This window comes from Rattus rattus, chromosome 5, assembly GCF_011064425.1.
Source record: "Rattus rattus isolate New Zealand chromosome 5, Rrattus_CSIRO_v1, whole genome shotgun sequence".
NCBI lineage: Eukaryota > Metazoa > Chordata > Mammalia > Rodentia > Muridae > Rattus > Rattus rattus.
Window position 1 is genome coordinate 43,834,290 of NC_046158.1, and position 16,885 is coordinate 43,851,174.

Consider the following 16,885-nt stretch of genomic DNA (forward strand, 5'->3'; position numbering starts at 1 on the left):
AGCAGCTAGTGCTCTTAACCTCTGAGCCATCTCTCCAACCCTGATATATTTAAGATATTTGATATTTTTAACTGTCTCTCAAAAGTCATGACCTTACAAATTTTCCATGACTATAGGAGTAATTTTATAAATTTAATATCATTGATAAATATTTAACACTATATTATTCTTTCTGATGGCACTAAAAATATTTAATATATGGCACATGGCATCTAATTGAAAACATCATAAAATCCTATTATATAAAAAGAACAATATAGAGTAAAATATTAAATATTAAGCAACGCCCATGATTAATATGGAGAGTTAGAAATTATAAGATCATGAATACGATTTTCTTCTTTATGCATTTTCAAATATTTTTTATGGTAGCATTATAAATAGTAAATTTATAGCTACAAAAACAATTAGGTTATTAAAAATTGGCTCCAAGCAAACAGCTATATATGCCTGAAAAGTATAAAGGAAGAAATTAAAGTTTGCAGACAGTAAATAAAATCGTAAGAGCTGCTGATAGTCATTTGATAAAAATGTCAGAATTAATTAGAAAAAAGATACACTGACGGGAGTGTGTCTGAGTGTTATTATTAGAATATGTACAAAACAATATAACAGTATTTTCAAAAACATACTTAAATTACAGAATTAGTAAATATGTAAGAATAACATAAAACATTATTTTGGTTTCACTTCCTTTCACATACTTCCATTGGGTAATTACTGAGCATACCAAATTGAAACAGACAATGGAGATGGTACCTTGTCACATATAAGACACTACATCACACTGCAGAGAAGGTACAGAGGGAAAGACAAGCAGACACCATGAGGTGCATACAGTTGGTGCTGCGATGGAAGCCACACTGGGCCTAGGCACATCTCAGAAGGAAAATGAGTCCTACTCGGGGTAAGGAGAGGTCATGATTTCACAGAGGAGAATGAAGCAGTTTCAGAGGCTTGCAAGTGGCTTCAATTACTCACAGACACATTTAATTCTACCGGATTAATGGTAGGTAGGGTAGACGGGCCACAGGGTAAGAGATAGACCTAGACAGCTCGTGGAAGCCAGTGGCCTTGTATTGGATTTTTAAACCCCGACTCCAGTTTTAAACAATGGAGGGTTTTGTTGTTGTTGTTGTTGTTGCTGTCATTGTCGTTGTTTGCTTTGAGATAGCATATCAATATGTAGCGCAGGATGGCCTCAAAATTCATAGTGATCTTGCTGAAGGTGCTCTAGGAGGCCATGGCAGGGCAAACATTGCAGACAGATTTGCCCTTTCACATCTTTTCCTTTCCCTTACTAAAAGTCCTTACGTTCCTAAAGCTATCCCCCAAGATCTATTCCCTTATTTGGCCACTGACTCATTCCTGAGATGAAATAGCAAGGACCGACTATAAGAATTTATTATTTGGTTAATATGTCCAATCACGATTTACCAGTTCACCCCAGCACATACTTTCCCCCTTAAAACCCATTCATGAAGAACCATCCTCTTGCTGCTTCTGCCTCTTGCTCTCTGGTTTCTTTTGCTTTCTTGCTTGATGCTGTGACCGCCTCAGCAGCCTGACCACCTCCCTTCCCCCTCGGCCACACATTACCCCCACCTGCCCCTTCGAGTTAATAAATCATTGTGCTGAGAATCTGGTATACGAGTGCCGACCTCCCTTTCAGTGATGCTATGACTTTGATCAGGACTGAAAGATTGGTCTACGGGACCCCCATCCCGTTCTCCTGATGCTCATTCACTTCATCTAACAGGAGTTTATTGGTAAGCTTTCTCTTACTACCCATCCTAAACATCCCCTGGGTCATTGGATGATGACAGTTGAATGTCTAGTATCCTTGCTCTGTCTTGCTGGGGTGGGGCGAATGCGCCCCCTCTCCCAAGCCTTCAGCAGCCAAGGTGGACTTGCTTGGATGGCCTTCAGGCACATCCCGTTTCATTCAGCTTGGTTTGCTACGCAGTTGTCCTTTTCACTTTTGGTGGCTATCCTTTCCTAACCATCCGAAAATCCTGTCGATAAGCCCCGGCTGGCTTTCTCCTCAGACCCACTGTGTGCCCCCTTGGTGATGGAGCTTGGGTGTCGACGCTTCCTCACCGAGACTCTTATGAACCACTCAAAGCCGGCAGATACCTTCAGCTCTCCACTCTGGTTGAAGGTTACCATGAACGAAGGGAACTGACTCTCTCCATTCTAACCCACAATTACTGATACATGCTAATATTCAAAACAACAGCCGTTCTATTTCCTATAAAAACACACAAAGTGACGATGTGTACAGAGTTCGACTGTTACAGGTATGCACCATCACACTAGGCTCGACAGTGGCAGTAAAGTGTGCATGTTAGAGCCGATGGGAACATAGAGGTCAGATTTTAATTGAGGGGCAGGGAGAACGGAGATGGGTTCGACCCATAGAAAATGATTTCATTCATTCCAGTAAGGAACGATAACATTTTAAAGGAACATTTATAATTTGCTGACTTACTTTGCAACACTTTTTATTCTCTTTTTACTAAAGCTTAGTCAATTGATAATACGCACAGATCCCTTTATTGTAGCAGGAAACTTTAAAACTGATATAATGTGATAAATATTTCATCTAGGTGGCATAAATTAAAGGGACTCAATTGCCGACATCTTCATCTCAATTAGGGCCTGTTAACAGCAAAGCACACACAATTAATTGTACTGTAAAAGCAGATCAGTTATCAAACTCGGCCTTATAATAAAATTTTGATCTTCAAATTTGTTTATGTCGTTAATATTATTGTTGCCATTTGTGGTGCCAAGGATTTAACATGTGGTCGGCCATGGCTCAGTCCCTGGAATGTATCATCTTAGTAAGACAGAGGAAGCGATAAAGCTTTAGTTTCTATGAATTAAATGTACTGCTATTAAAAATTAGAGAAATCCTAAGGCATTAAATATCAAAATTGTGCGCCCACCAATCTTCAACAAATGTCAAAGGAATAACTTTTTAATGGAAAATGACCATGTTTCTAGAGAAAAGGACTTACATGGTATGGGTTTTATAATTTTATAAATTATAAATTTTATAAATTTGTAAATATCAAACCTAAAATCTAGATCCGTTTACATGTAACAGATTTTAATTTATATTTAGGTGGAGAATATGAAAAACATTTGGTCTTTGCAGAGAGGTCCTTGGAACCCTGTAATAGCAATTTCATGTAATTATGAATATTTCTCCTGGGTGATATGCCCACATTAGACAAATGGATCAGAATCATATCCACAAGCCTACCGTATTCTGACATATGCAATTTATTGGCCTACCTTGCACAGTTAGGTGGTTTACTATCCATAAACGATATATGTCATAGGCATTGCTCATTTATAGACTGTTAGCTGAATGTACTGTGCAAAGTTTAAATTTTTACAACCTCTCCTCATTAGTCTGTCAACATCACCGCTAGTCACAACTGGAAATCTTTCATATTGGAAATGCTGCTCAGTCCCTGGTAGCAGATAAAAGTGTTCCAGTGTTCTGATTGTCTCTTGAATGGTCATTTTTGTCCCAGGCAATACATATTTACAATTACTCTTTTCCTCTTGAGGTAGTTGGCTCACACTTCTCTAATTAAAAAAAAATTACTTAAAATGTAAGCTGGAATGGTCTGGACCTCTCTACCTGCTGCCTTTTCCAAGTCCTAATAGTGTTCAATGGAAATGGGGCCAGTTTAGCAGGTAACTCACACAGCCATTCTGGGGATGACATTGTACCTTACACTCCACATTACAGCACACAGGCACTAAAAATACCCAGCAAGCCCTGGGGAATCTGGATGAAATAATTTCGCAGCCTCAGACAGACTCCTTTAAGGGAACTGGATTTTCATTTTATTTGTTTACTATGAGGAGTGAATGAATGGCTGTAAAACTTTAACAATTATTCACACCACCGCCTTACTAAGGATTAACATGAGAAACATAAATTGTTTTTTTTTTCAATATAAATGAACATCAACAGTGAAAGGAAGAAATGGTGTTTTATATTACTATGAAGACAGCTGGGATATGATGGACCTCTGTACCTTTTCAAGGAAAGGCACAAAGGTTATGGGTAAGATGAAAACTAACTGGGAACTTCATTTTTAAGAAGTTTCCAGTCTTTATGGGGGGAGGGCACATTCTTAGAGTATCAAAAACTAAAAACTGAATCGATAGCATAACTGGTTTCTTAACAAATGCCACAAAATGGGGACAAGATTAGAAGTGAAGGGTATGAGAGAATAGAGGGTGAACCAGATCATATTGACAAAAGAGAGATGAGTCGAGAGATGAGCAGGTAAGGTGTATCTTTCGAGAAGATGCTGGAATTGGATACTTTGTTACTCTACAGTGCTGCCTGGAGTTATGGATACTTTGTTTCTCTATAGTGCAGGAAAATAGTGCCGGAAATTTCTCTATAGTGCCGGAAGAAGTTCACTTTCCTATTTTCATTTCCTTCTCTTGATGGCTCCTACACAGCTTGCTCTTACCTATATCCAAACTTCCATCTAGAAATTCTTCAAAGGACACTTGTGCCCTCCTTCACACAGGTTGAACTGTTTGTCTCGAATGCCCTAAAGGACTGGTGTTCAATCTTCCAGACACTTCGAATTATCTGAAACCTGACCTGCTTTGGTCAGCAGGCTCTGAGATTATGGTATTCTAGACCTGAATCCAGACTGTTGGTTCTTTGGTCTTGTACCAACACACTGACTTACATAGCTCAAAATACCACTGGCCTTTTAAAATGGCATATCACATTCCAGGGGAGGGATCAAAACTGCTGGCCGGTGATATTTGTCAAGTCTCTCAAAGTCGCACTTTCCAGGATTTTCGATTCACCGAATTCTTAGACAGAAATGTTTATATGAAAGAATTCTTTATATATTTTTTCCTCCTCTTTGAGTGTGCAGTTGGAAATCTTGACCTCTGGGTTCCTTATTTTATTTGACTTTCTGTAGTATTTAAATCTTGAGAATTTCCTTCAAATCATATAGGTACGTATATTAACACACGGCATTAATGGTCTGTCATTGTTTGCAGGGTTCCTTTCTCTGCTCCTGCTAGACAATTTCATGTTTTCAAGGATCAGGTTTTTCCTCATGTGGCCCTCGCTCCACCAATGGCTTTGGTCAGCCTTGTGCATCTTTGCTATAGCCTCATCCAAACATTGACACAGATTGATTTTTGCCAATGTAATCAGTTGAGCTCTACACAGTTTAAAATTTTATGACCTGGTTCGGTGTTTATTTATTGTTTACTATCTTTAGGTTTTTACTGTACACTTATTTTTTTCCTCCTAAGACCCTAGCCAACAGCAGACACTCCATAAGTGCAAATAAATTTCCTGAACATTTTCTGAATGTGACTGGAAGACATTAGGTTGTAACACTACACAATTTCAAGGTTCTTATTTCAAATCTAATCTTTTATCAGATTCCTTCCCAAAATCTCCATTATTACAATTTTGTCAGAACAGTAAATTGATATTGAATATGGATTAATTTAATTAATATTCTAGGTGATAAAATATTAAAATAATTGATTATTTTCCCATTTATCTTATGGTCACTATTTTGATTATATAATGCTTATCTTTATAAATTTATTTACCAGGTTCCATTTGAGAAATAGTGTGTTCTAACTTCTCTTTTTTTTTTAATGTTGGGGATCAAGATTAGGGTCTCACGCATACTGGGCAAGTGCTCTACCATTGAACCATTTCTCCAGCCTCTATATTAACTTTTAAAACACTGTATTCTTATTTCAAAATTACTTTCTGCCATTACAAATGAAAGAATTTAAAACCAAATCAATAAAATGGGAGAAACTACAAAACAAGTTGTTAATACTGATATTTGCTGTGTGACGTTCTTAAGTCAGGTTACTTCTTTATTGTTTGTATTTTATATCTCTATAATGAACATGCTCTACTTCGTTAGAAGGAAAAAATCACTCTGACTTTAAACAAATTATAAGAAGAAAATAGAAATCACAATTGCTTATAGCAGACTCTACCAATTCTAACACTAGTTTTCTTCTTTTTTTTTTTTAGAGGAAATAAACATTTGTATCTTTCTGAGGTTTGTGCTATTGTATCCCAAGCAGCTTTGTATAGAATTAAATGTTATTTGATATGTTACATTCAATGACACTGTAATATCTTTTTGTCTACCTAGATCATGATTTAACATAGTATACATTTCAAGTTTCATTGGTTTGTAATCCTTTTGCCTACATGGGAATCCTTCAGTGCAAATGTCCAGATTATTCTGATTTAAAATGACTGGATAGATAATCCAAACTTATCAGCCAGATGCTGATTTCTTAGAACTGTGGCTCAAATGCTGTTCCACAAACAGCAAGAAAGCCTGAGAGCTGTTAGCTGCTTTGTTTGAGGAGATTATGGGAAGTCCAACATGGGGCCATCATGTCTGCCATTTTTTTTTTCTGGTGCAAATGTTGGGCTGCAACATTCTCCCAAGACATTGCACTTTATTCAAATGAGCCTGACCCAGTTTCTGTTGCTTATAGAAACACTCTGAAATTGATCATTTTATTTATAAATTTGTCCATAAGCTCTTAAGTTTTGCATCCGGATTGGTTCCTCTTGTAATTGAAATGAGTAAAGGCCTTAATCCTTATCCCAGATGGTGGCTCTAAATATGCTTTCACTTTTGCATATCTTGTTATTTGTGTTGCTTCTTTAAATATAATGTTAATTAGCTAATTTCCTCATTAGCATGTCAACATATGCCTACACTACTACTTATTGTGGGAGAAGGGTATGAATGATGAAAATTCAACCTTACTACAATTTTAACTGTGTCATCAGCAAGAAAAACGGTATCAATTCTGTCTTCCTTGTTTAATTTAGTCATTAAAAGCAAGCCAAAGGCAACCATCACAAGATGAATTGTGCTTACCGCTAGGTTCATTTGCTTAAGGCCATAGTTCCATACTCCACATCTGTGTGCATTTGGAGGCAAGGCCTTAAAATAGTTAAATTCCACATGGTCTTTAGATTAGACACAATCTGACTTTTCTCCATATATAAGTGGAAATTTAGGCATCAAAGCAAGCATTGCGAATTCAGGATCACAGAACGGGGGGAAAAACATGTTAGAACACAGGACATGACATCAGCAAGGTAAGCAGAGAAGCAGCACCACAACGTATCTGTTAATATCTCAACGTCTGATCTCATTTAGGTTTCCAGAGCCATAAGAAAAAATACTCCGAAAGATTAAACCACTCAATATTCAGGGTTTTGTTATCTATGCCCAAAGCATCTAAAATAAAACCAACTCTATTTGAAAGGTGTAATTACAAGACCAGCAGAACTCCTAATGGCATTTGAGAGACAAAAGGTGACCAAGTAGCACATAAGCATCATCTAACAAAGGGCAGGAGCACCACTTATGTGTGTCCAGCAGAGGATGTGCAGTACAGTGGGGACCCTTCTTGGAAATAGCCATCTCTTCTCAGGAAGATCAGGCTCATTAAAACGCTGTACTTAATTATCACCTTCGCTTTCTGGGAGTATCATAAACAAATACTTTTCCAACGAGAAGGAAAAATTTAAGGTGCACTTAAACTCAAAAGTATGTAAGGGGAGAATATAGGTCTTTAAAAAAACCTTTAGATCTATAAGAGCTTTTCCAAGAAGGTACTTTTTTGGGGGGGTGACATTTCCTTTAAAAAATGTCTTGACTATCTGGTGTAAAATAAATGACAGTAATAGCACAAATGAATCACCAGTAACATTGCTAAGAAAGTTCAACTGGGGTAGAGAAGACAGTCCTTTCAGGAAAGGGTTCTGGGCTAAATAGATGCTCACAAGTCAAAGCAAGGAGCATGGGCCCTAAATCATATGATGATTGAGATCAAGAGATCATGCAGATACAAGAGGCTGACTGAGAGACATAAACAAAAGAGCCAGCTAGAGAAACACTGCAAACAAAAGAAAGTAAGTGTACAGTTTTGCACAGAATCAGGCCTATACAGAACCAAAAAAGGACACATGATATTAAAAACAAAAAACAAAAAACAAACAAAAAACCAACCAACCAAAAACAAACAAACAAGAAGCCTGTGAACACTGCATTAAAGCTAGAGGAGTGTTGTCAACGGAGTACCAAAGGAGCCGAACAGGAGTTTTTACTGTTCCCAAGAGCAAACTGGAAACCAAGGTCTATTGTAAGTTGGAAATCCACATCTCCTAGAGGACTTTAATGTCTGATCTGAGTGCAAAGGGAAAACAGGTAGCTATGAAGTCTAAAATGATTCTTATTTACATTATACTCCCTTAGGTTCTGAGTGAACAAAGGTCTAACAACAGAAATTTCAAGCTGAGCTCTGTTTTTCCAAATTATTTTAAAATCGCACATTCATTTACTTGCAACTCTGGCCAGCTGTTTTATGCCAACTGCAGGGACAGATAAATGCTGGTCTACAAGTTTCTTCTTGCATATAATATGTGTGTGTGTGTGTGTGTGTGTGTGTGTGTGTGTGTATCCCAGTTTGTTTATTGCAGATAGAAAATCCTTTATGTGCAAGAAAGACCAATTAGATGACCAGAATTATTCTTTTTCTTTAAAGAAATTTTTTTACAAAATCGTTTACATATGTGATTGCTTTTTGTCTGAATGTATGTCTACATACAACACATATACTTGATGGCAAAATGTCAGAAGAGGGTATTGTTTACCTCAAACTTAAATTAAGTGATGGTTGTAAGCCTCTATGAGGGTGCTGGAAACTTAATGGGGGTCACTTGTAAAAACAAGTGCTTGTAACGACTGATCTGTGTTTCCAACCACATCAGAGTTATTTTTATCTGATAGTCTGTGACATTCTCACCAATAACCTCACCCAGAATCTTTCATCAAATTGAGCATGTGTGTGTGTATGTGTGTGTGCATGAGTGTGTGTATATGTGTGTGCATGAGTGTGTGTGTGCGTGCATGCCTGAGTGTGAAGGTGTATGTGTGTATGAGTGTGTGTACATGAGTGTGTGTGTGCATGTACGTGTGAGTGAATGTGTGTGCGTGTGAGAATGTGTGTGTGCATGAGTGTGTATGTGCATGTGTGTGTATGTGTTCCTGAGTGTGTGTGTATTGTGTGTATGTGTGCATGAGTGTGTACATGATTGTGTGTAGGTGTGTATGTGTGTGTGCATGCATGCATGTGTGTATGTGCGTGAGTGTATGTGTTGTAACATCTTCTCACCAACATCACTGCATTCTAGGAAGGACAGCATTTTCCCTCTGAGACTAAACAAGGCATTTTTAAAAAAGGCTTCTTGTAAATATGAACAGATTACTTTTAAACCTAGAAACGTGCCAATATAAAATACAAGGCTTAAATTTACTCAACAAATCTCCCCCATGGTTTGTAATAGAAGCCACTTTAGAGTGTGAGTCCAGCCCCCAGAACAGTCTTGCCCACAGGTGAGGGCAAGGAGGCATCTGTTAGTTCCATCTCCTTCCTTCCTCTGCATAAAGAGCCTCCACACAGAGGGTTCTTATCTCACATCGCAGCAGGCCGATCTTAGGGACCTCTGTGCTGTCTCTCTTCCTTATTTATATACGAGGTGATCCATCCCTCTCCTCAGTTAGGTATCTACATCAAAAGCCACATTTCCCCCTCCTTTTTCTCTTCAATTGCCTATTTCTTATCATCTCTTTCTGCTGCGTTCTTTTTCTTAAAGGGACTTTGGTAGTCCTTTGCTCATTTTTTTTTCTAGTCTCTAATTCTATTAATAGACCGAAGGCACAATATAGGCAAGAATTTCCTTCTAATTTCCATCTTTCAACACCTAGGACAACAATGGAAGACCACTTTTTGACATCTTGGTTCGTGAGGATGGCAAGGAGTTATGCTGGCTAGGGCAGATTTTCCTTTCTGAGTCTGCACTCTCAGGGCTAACCAGTGGTTCTCCCATCCCACAGACATGAGCGTTCTAGAATGCGGAGGCTATGGCAAGACTTTCTGAGTTCAAGTTTGTGCTCTGCCACTTATCTGTGTAACAATCCTCAAAGAAATCTAGTCTCATGGCCTTAATTTCTTCTCTGGTCAAATTAGCAATATTACACATTTCTTAGGATTCAAAAGTACATTCGTGAAGTGCTCCTTAGCAAGGCTCTTAGCATGAAGTAAATCCTATATTTCTATAACAAATTGACCTCTAGGTACATTGATAAAAGAGAAGAGTTGCAAACATAATTGTAGGCACTTTGTAGATCGGGTTTTTTCACAGACCTATGCACCAAGGGTAAGTCTCTTTCTACAAGCCTACCCTAAACTGGAGAAACACAAATTGAGCTGTAAATTCTGCTTAATTGACACTTCAGGATTTCAAAGGGACGTGATTACTTCATGGAGCTTGTCCCCACAGACACAGAGCACAACAAATCTCAGCCCATTGATTGCTGCATTTCTCTTTCTTTTCCTGTACTCTTTCTCCCTCTCCCCTTCTTCCAAGATAGATCAGGGATAAGCAAGGAGTACCGGGCGGATTTTGTCTTCACAACCTAACCTGGAGGGAAAGGACAACTTGGATGCAACTTTGCGTGTCAGGCTTTACTTCCGTGGTCCCCCGAGGACTACCCGGATCTCTGCTGTCCACAGAAAATGAAAACTAACCCCAGGTTAACTTCCCTTGTCAGGAACCCTCAGAAAATGTGCTCCCATCGTCGTGTATCTGTGTGTGTCTCAATCTTGAGCACCTCTCCACAAGAGAAGGCTTCTCAGTGGAGTGGAGTCCTGAGTTCCTGGTCCTTCTGTGATGTCCTTCAGTCTGTCCACTTGCTCCTGATCTCTTTGGATGGGAAGGCAGATTGTGAGCTCTTCTCCCCAGTGCCTTCTTGGATACTGTATAATTAATTAGGCCTCCAATCATGCCTTCCCAGCCTCCACGGATGGAGAAACCCTCTCGGCCATGACTTAAAGAGGAATTGCTACATGAGTCTCCTGATAGCAAATTTCCCAGCAAGGGAGAGTCATGGAAGTGGAGACATAGTATTGACAGCGAAGTCCAATGTGTTATGTTTACCAGTATGAGCTCTCAGGTTCTAGCCTTTGGAATAGACATTCAAAAACCAAAAACAAGGAATAACACTCGAAATGTATATAAGAAATATTCAAGTTAATAAAAAAAAATGAAAAAACCAAAAACAAACAGTGTAATGGAGAAAGGGGGAAAAAAGCCACAGAAGTGAGTGGCAGGGAGCTTTAAAGAGCAAACCCCACAGCCAGGTCCATGTGACATAACCAGCCACTTGTGCTGGGTCTTGGCGGTTTATAATGCTACCTCATCTTCTCTGCGAAATTGTTTTCCCGTAAATCTCTGTGGCCATCCATTCCTGTCTACACATTATGTTCCTAAAATAGACACCATCTAAAAATCACTTCAAGGAGCTTTGTGGAGGAAGGCCTAAATTGCAACACTCCTCCAGAGAAGAGAGATGCAGTGTGTGATGGCATTACCAATCAGTAGCCAGGAAGGGGAGTTTGTGAGTTTTTTTTTCCACCACAGTTATTCTGCTTCTGAAAGGAAAGGGAAGTGTCAGACTCTGAGAAGGCAAACGTGTGTGGAAGCTCCCATTTGTATCACCCTGGAAAGTCAGGTATTGCTGCAAAAGGGAGAGGTGAGCTCCTCTCTGCTCTCCTTGGGCAGGAGGGACAGAATCAGGAAGCATCCACCTCAGCATGGAATTTTCCTATTCCTGTTTGGTGTCCTCCTCTTGGGATGATTTAAGGCGCTGGTTGGAGAAACACGCTCTGCTACTACACTAGCGCACCAGAGGGACGGTGCAAACCCGCAGATCCATACCCGAGGAGAAGCCACATTTCCTAGGTGTGATAGCAACAGCGGTTGGCAATTTGCAAGTTTGCTACTGCAGCTTAGAAAATATTTAGTCGAATGCACTTCTGAATAGAAAGTCACCCAGGCTTGACTCAGTCATTTCGTCAGACAGATGAAAAAGTATCCACTCACAAGCTCATTTGGACTGGTTTGTTGAAAGGAGGGCGGCGGACACTTTGTAAATGTGACAAGAGGGCTTTACATACAGACCTCAAACAGGTAGGAGAGAAAGAAACCAGGAGAGCTAAGGAAGGGGCGTGAAAAAAAGCCTCACAGCCGCCCTGAAGCAGTTTTTGCCCTGTTCAGAAAGCAAGAGGTTTCGCAGTGGTTTTGTCAACCAAGCGGCATCTGCAGTCTCATTGCTGTTGGTGACCTCTGTCTAATTAAAAGTAAGTCAGTCCTTCCTATCCGGGCGGCATTGTGTGAAATGGGGGACTCTTTATTACTTCCCTAAAGTTCATTTGCCAAGTGTGGTTAAGGAAGAGTCAGGGGGAAAAGCGGCAGTCCCTTCCCTGTCCTGGCAATGAGGCATTCATTTCCAACAGTCAAGCCTCTGCCCAAAGAAGCCGCCTCCCCTGCAATGCTCGGCTCCAGAAGCAGCCCCGCTGCCTTCTTGCTTCCTATGTGAGGTCTAATTTTTGCATCATCTTTAGGAACAATATGACCTCTATCCACAGCCATCGAATCCAGTTTCAAAGCACCAATGACAGAGGGGGGCTTCAAGGCAAGACCTTGACTAGAAGGGTGCAGGCAAGCACAGGCAAGAGCTGGCCCGATGCCAAGTTATTTTAGGCCAAAGAATCTCATCCTTCTATCAAAATGCTGAACTGCAAAACGAACCTGATTTCAGTTCATGGAAGGTTGAGTGGAGGAGGGGGGAGGGGAGGAGGAGGAAGGGAGGAGGAGGGGAGGAGGACGAGGGGGACAGTTGGTCCGAATTCACATGCAAAAAATAGACTTCCTGCTCTGCCCCAACTCTTATTTCCGTGGGCTCTTCTCCCCAAGGTTCACCAGGTAAGAATTCACCACCCAAGACGATCGCAATGAAATAACCAGATGGCTTACCTGATAAAAAGGAAAATTATCTATCTGCAGTAAGGAACAACATCTCCCCGAGACGAGTCCGCACCTTCAATTGCAACGATTCAGAGATTCCTTCTTGCAAAAGGTGACCAAGTGTTTCACAAGGGCTGCAGTCTCACAGGGGCAGAACATACGTACACAAACACACGCACACACATACACATGCACCAGAGACCTCTGCAGTATCCTCTCGGCTTCATCCTCGCCTCACTCTATGGTACCTAATACAAATCAGCAAATAGCTTGTTTAAAAAAAAAAAAAAGAAAGGAAAAAAGTGGAGGCAGCACCTAACGTTATAGTGCCATCTAGTGGCCACATAGTAAATAGGTTCTCACTCCGGAATGTGTGCATTCTTTCTCAACCTCTTCCGCCAGGTTCCTTTTTCCCCCTCCTTACTTCGGTTTTATTACTTCCTCTAACATCTTTTCTCATTCCCCTTTGCTCTGCCTATCATGAAACTATTGACTTAAAGATTAAAACAACCAGAACTGGAGAGGGTTGCTTTGAGGTAAACAGAAGGTGCCATTTTTGTTTGTAAATATTACCGTGTTTTCACTCTAAATAAATTATTGTTACCTTTACAGATTCTGGGACCCATGAATGAAATTTTTCTTTTCTTCTGTCTGGAGAAAAATGGGTGGTCTTTTATTACATAGTCATGGCTTTACATCAGAATCTTACTTGAATACTTTCAGGGTTTTTTTCTTTCTTTCTTTCTTTTTCTCTTTTTTTTTCTTTTTCTTTCTATTTTTTTCTTTTGGCCTATAGCTCCTTATGTGTGCTTTGGGGGCGGGAGGTGTATACCAGTTCGAGTAAATGGAAAACGTTTTAAAGACAAACGAAGTCTGATTATGATCACTGTTATGATCACAGGCATCAATGTTGATTTAATCAGCTAAGATACTATTACTCCAGCCATGAAAGAAACGTCTTGTGATGAATACTTTCTTTTATAACACCATGTTCACAGTGCTTCTCATGTTATAGTGAACAGCTCTGAAGGAAGCAGATGTGAGATTACGTTTAAATTCCATACGGGTGAGTGTGTTTTAAAGCTTAGAGTCCCCTATCTTTGGTACTGATGTTAAATAGGATTAGCTTTATATCCATTTCCATGGTTTCATCATCTTTTACTGTAATATATCTATTTGTCTCCCAGATATGATTTGCCGTCAAATTGTCACACTGTGTTTGAGAACAAATGTAAGCATAACTATTATTGATTGGCTCTGGGTCTTCCCAATACAATGAAGAACCCATGCAGAACTATGGGAAGCTATAGGAACTGAACGTTCTAAGCCATATGTTCTAATTTGAAGCGCAATTAGTCTTTCACATTTGGTCATGCATGAATTTGTTTACTCTGGGTGTGTTCCTCTTGTCACTTAGCACAATTTTTGCTGATGAAGGTCACACACATGCTTTGCTATTTTAGAGACAATATCCCACCCCCTTAGTCTTTAATTTTTTTCTATTCCGTAGTACAGGACAGTAAGGCGTGCACTGTTAATATTCCTCTATCTATCCTCATTGTATATTGAGAATAACGAGACATTCTGAACCTTATTGAGACTTTTATAGACCATATAGTTTGTGAAGCAAAACAAAGAAACCAATAAACAGACAAATAAAAAATGAAAATAAGGCCCTCACTTCTAGAATTCATTGATCTTTGGAACATACCAAATATTTTACCCTTTTCCATTCTAGAATCCGGGAGATGTAATCTCCATTGTGTCTTTATAAAAACTTTTACAAGCCCTTGTTTATGGGTTCATGGGTCCATGTCCTAGGCCCTATCTTAGTTTCTGAAATGAAGCAATTGACCAAAATTCTGGGCCTAGGGCTGGAAATACGGTTCATTTGGTAGAACACATAGCAAACACTCAAAACAAACAGATTTCTAACTCCAACAAGTGAACTGCTTGTGCACTTTAAAAACTGGGAACTGGGAACGCTGAGGCAGAAGGATCACAAATATGACTTCAAAGTTATTATGGGTTAAGAAATTCCATGCCAACCTCAGCCACACCCTCAGCCTCAGTATCAGCCACTGCCACAGTCACAGCCACAAACACAGCCACAGTCACAGTCACAGCCACAGCCACAGCCACAGTTACAGCCACAGACATGGACACAGACACAGACACAGCCACACACAGACACAGACACAGACACAGTACAGTCCACAGCACAGCCACAGCCACAGACACAGACAGACACAGACACAGACACAGACACAGACACAGACACAGACACAGTCACAGTCACAGTCACAGACAGCACAGACACAGACACAGACACAGACACAGTCACAGTCACAGTCACAGACACAGACACAGACACAGACACAGTCACAGTCACAGACACAGACACAGCCACAGACACAGACACAGACACAGACACAGACACAGACACAGACACAGACACAGACACAGACACAGACACAGACACAGACACAGACACAGACACAGACACAGTCACAGTCACAAACACAGACACAGACACAGACACAGTCACAGCACAGACACAGACACAGTCACAGCACAGACACAGACACAGACACAGACACAGACACAGACACAGCACACAGACACAGACACAGACACACAGACACAGCCACAGCCACAGACACAGCCACAGCCACAGCCACAGCCACAGACACAGACACAGCCACAAACACAGCCACAGCCACAGACAGAGCCACAGACACAGCCACAGACACAGACACAGCCACAGACACAGACACACACACAGACACAGACACAGACACAGACACGGACACAGTCACAGTCACAGTCACAGACACAGTCACAGCACACAGACACAGACACAGACACAGTCACAGCACAGACACAGACACAGACACAGACACAGACACAGACACAGAGCACAGACACAGACACAGACACAGACACAGTCACAAAGCACAGGCACAGACACAGACACAGACACAGACACAGTCACAGACACAGACACAGACACAGACACAGACACAAACACAGACACAGACACAGACACAGACCCAGACACAGACACAGACACAGACACAGACACACAGCCACAGACACACACAGCCAGACAGACAGACACAGTCACAGCACAGACACAGACACAGAGACACAGACACAGCCACAGACACAGACACAGCCACAGACACAGCCACAGACACAGTCACAGTCACAGTCACAGTCACAGTCACAGCACAGACACAGACACAGACACACACAGACACAGACACAGACACAGACACAGTCACAGTCACATCACAGACACAGACACAGTCACAGCCACACACACAGTCACAGACACAGACACAGACACAGACACAGACACAGACACAGTCACAGCACAGACACAGACACACACACAGACACACAACACAGACACAGACACAGTCAGACACAGACACAGGCACAGACACAGACACAGACACAGACACAGACACAGTCACAGACACAGACACAGGCACAGGCACAGGCACAGACACAGCCTCAGACACAGACACAGACACAGACACAGACACAGACACAGACACAGACACAGACACAGACACAGCCACAGACACAGACACAGCCACAGCCACACACAGACACAGACACAGACACAGCCACACACACAGACCACAGACACAGACACAGCCACACAGCACAGCACAGACACAGACACAGACACAGACACAGACACAGTCACAGCACAGACACAGTCACAGCACAGACACAGACACGGACACAGCACACACAGTCACAGCACAGCACAGGCACAGACACAGCACAGGCACAGACACAGACACAGACACAGACACAGACACAGACACAGACACAGACACAGATACACAGACACAGACACACTGACACAGTCAACACAGACACAGGCACAGGCACAGGCACAGACACAGCCAGACACAGCCACAG

At 41.0% G+C, this 16,885-nt stretch overlaps 1 protein-coding gene across 1 annotated transcript in view; it reads right to left on the minus strand.

Moving 5' to 3' along the window:
* LOC116901467 (sodium channel protein type 1 subunit alpha-like) overlaps window positions 1-13,219 on the minus strand; it is a 114,485-nt gene extending 101,266 nt beyond the window's left edge. Inside the window, 1 exon segment of the mRNA XM_032903418.1 lies at window positions 12,953-13,219. The gene's annotated coding sequence lies outside the window, so the exon portion shown is untranslated.
* Between the last annotated feature and the right edge of the window lie 3,666 nt (window positions 13,220-16,885).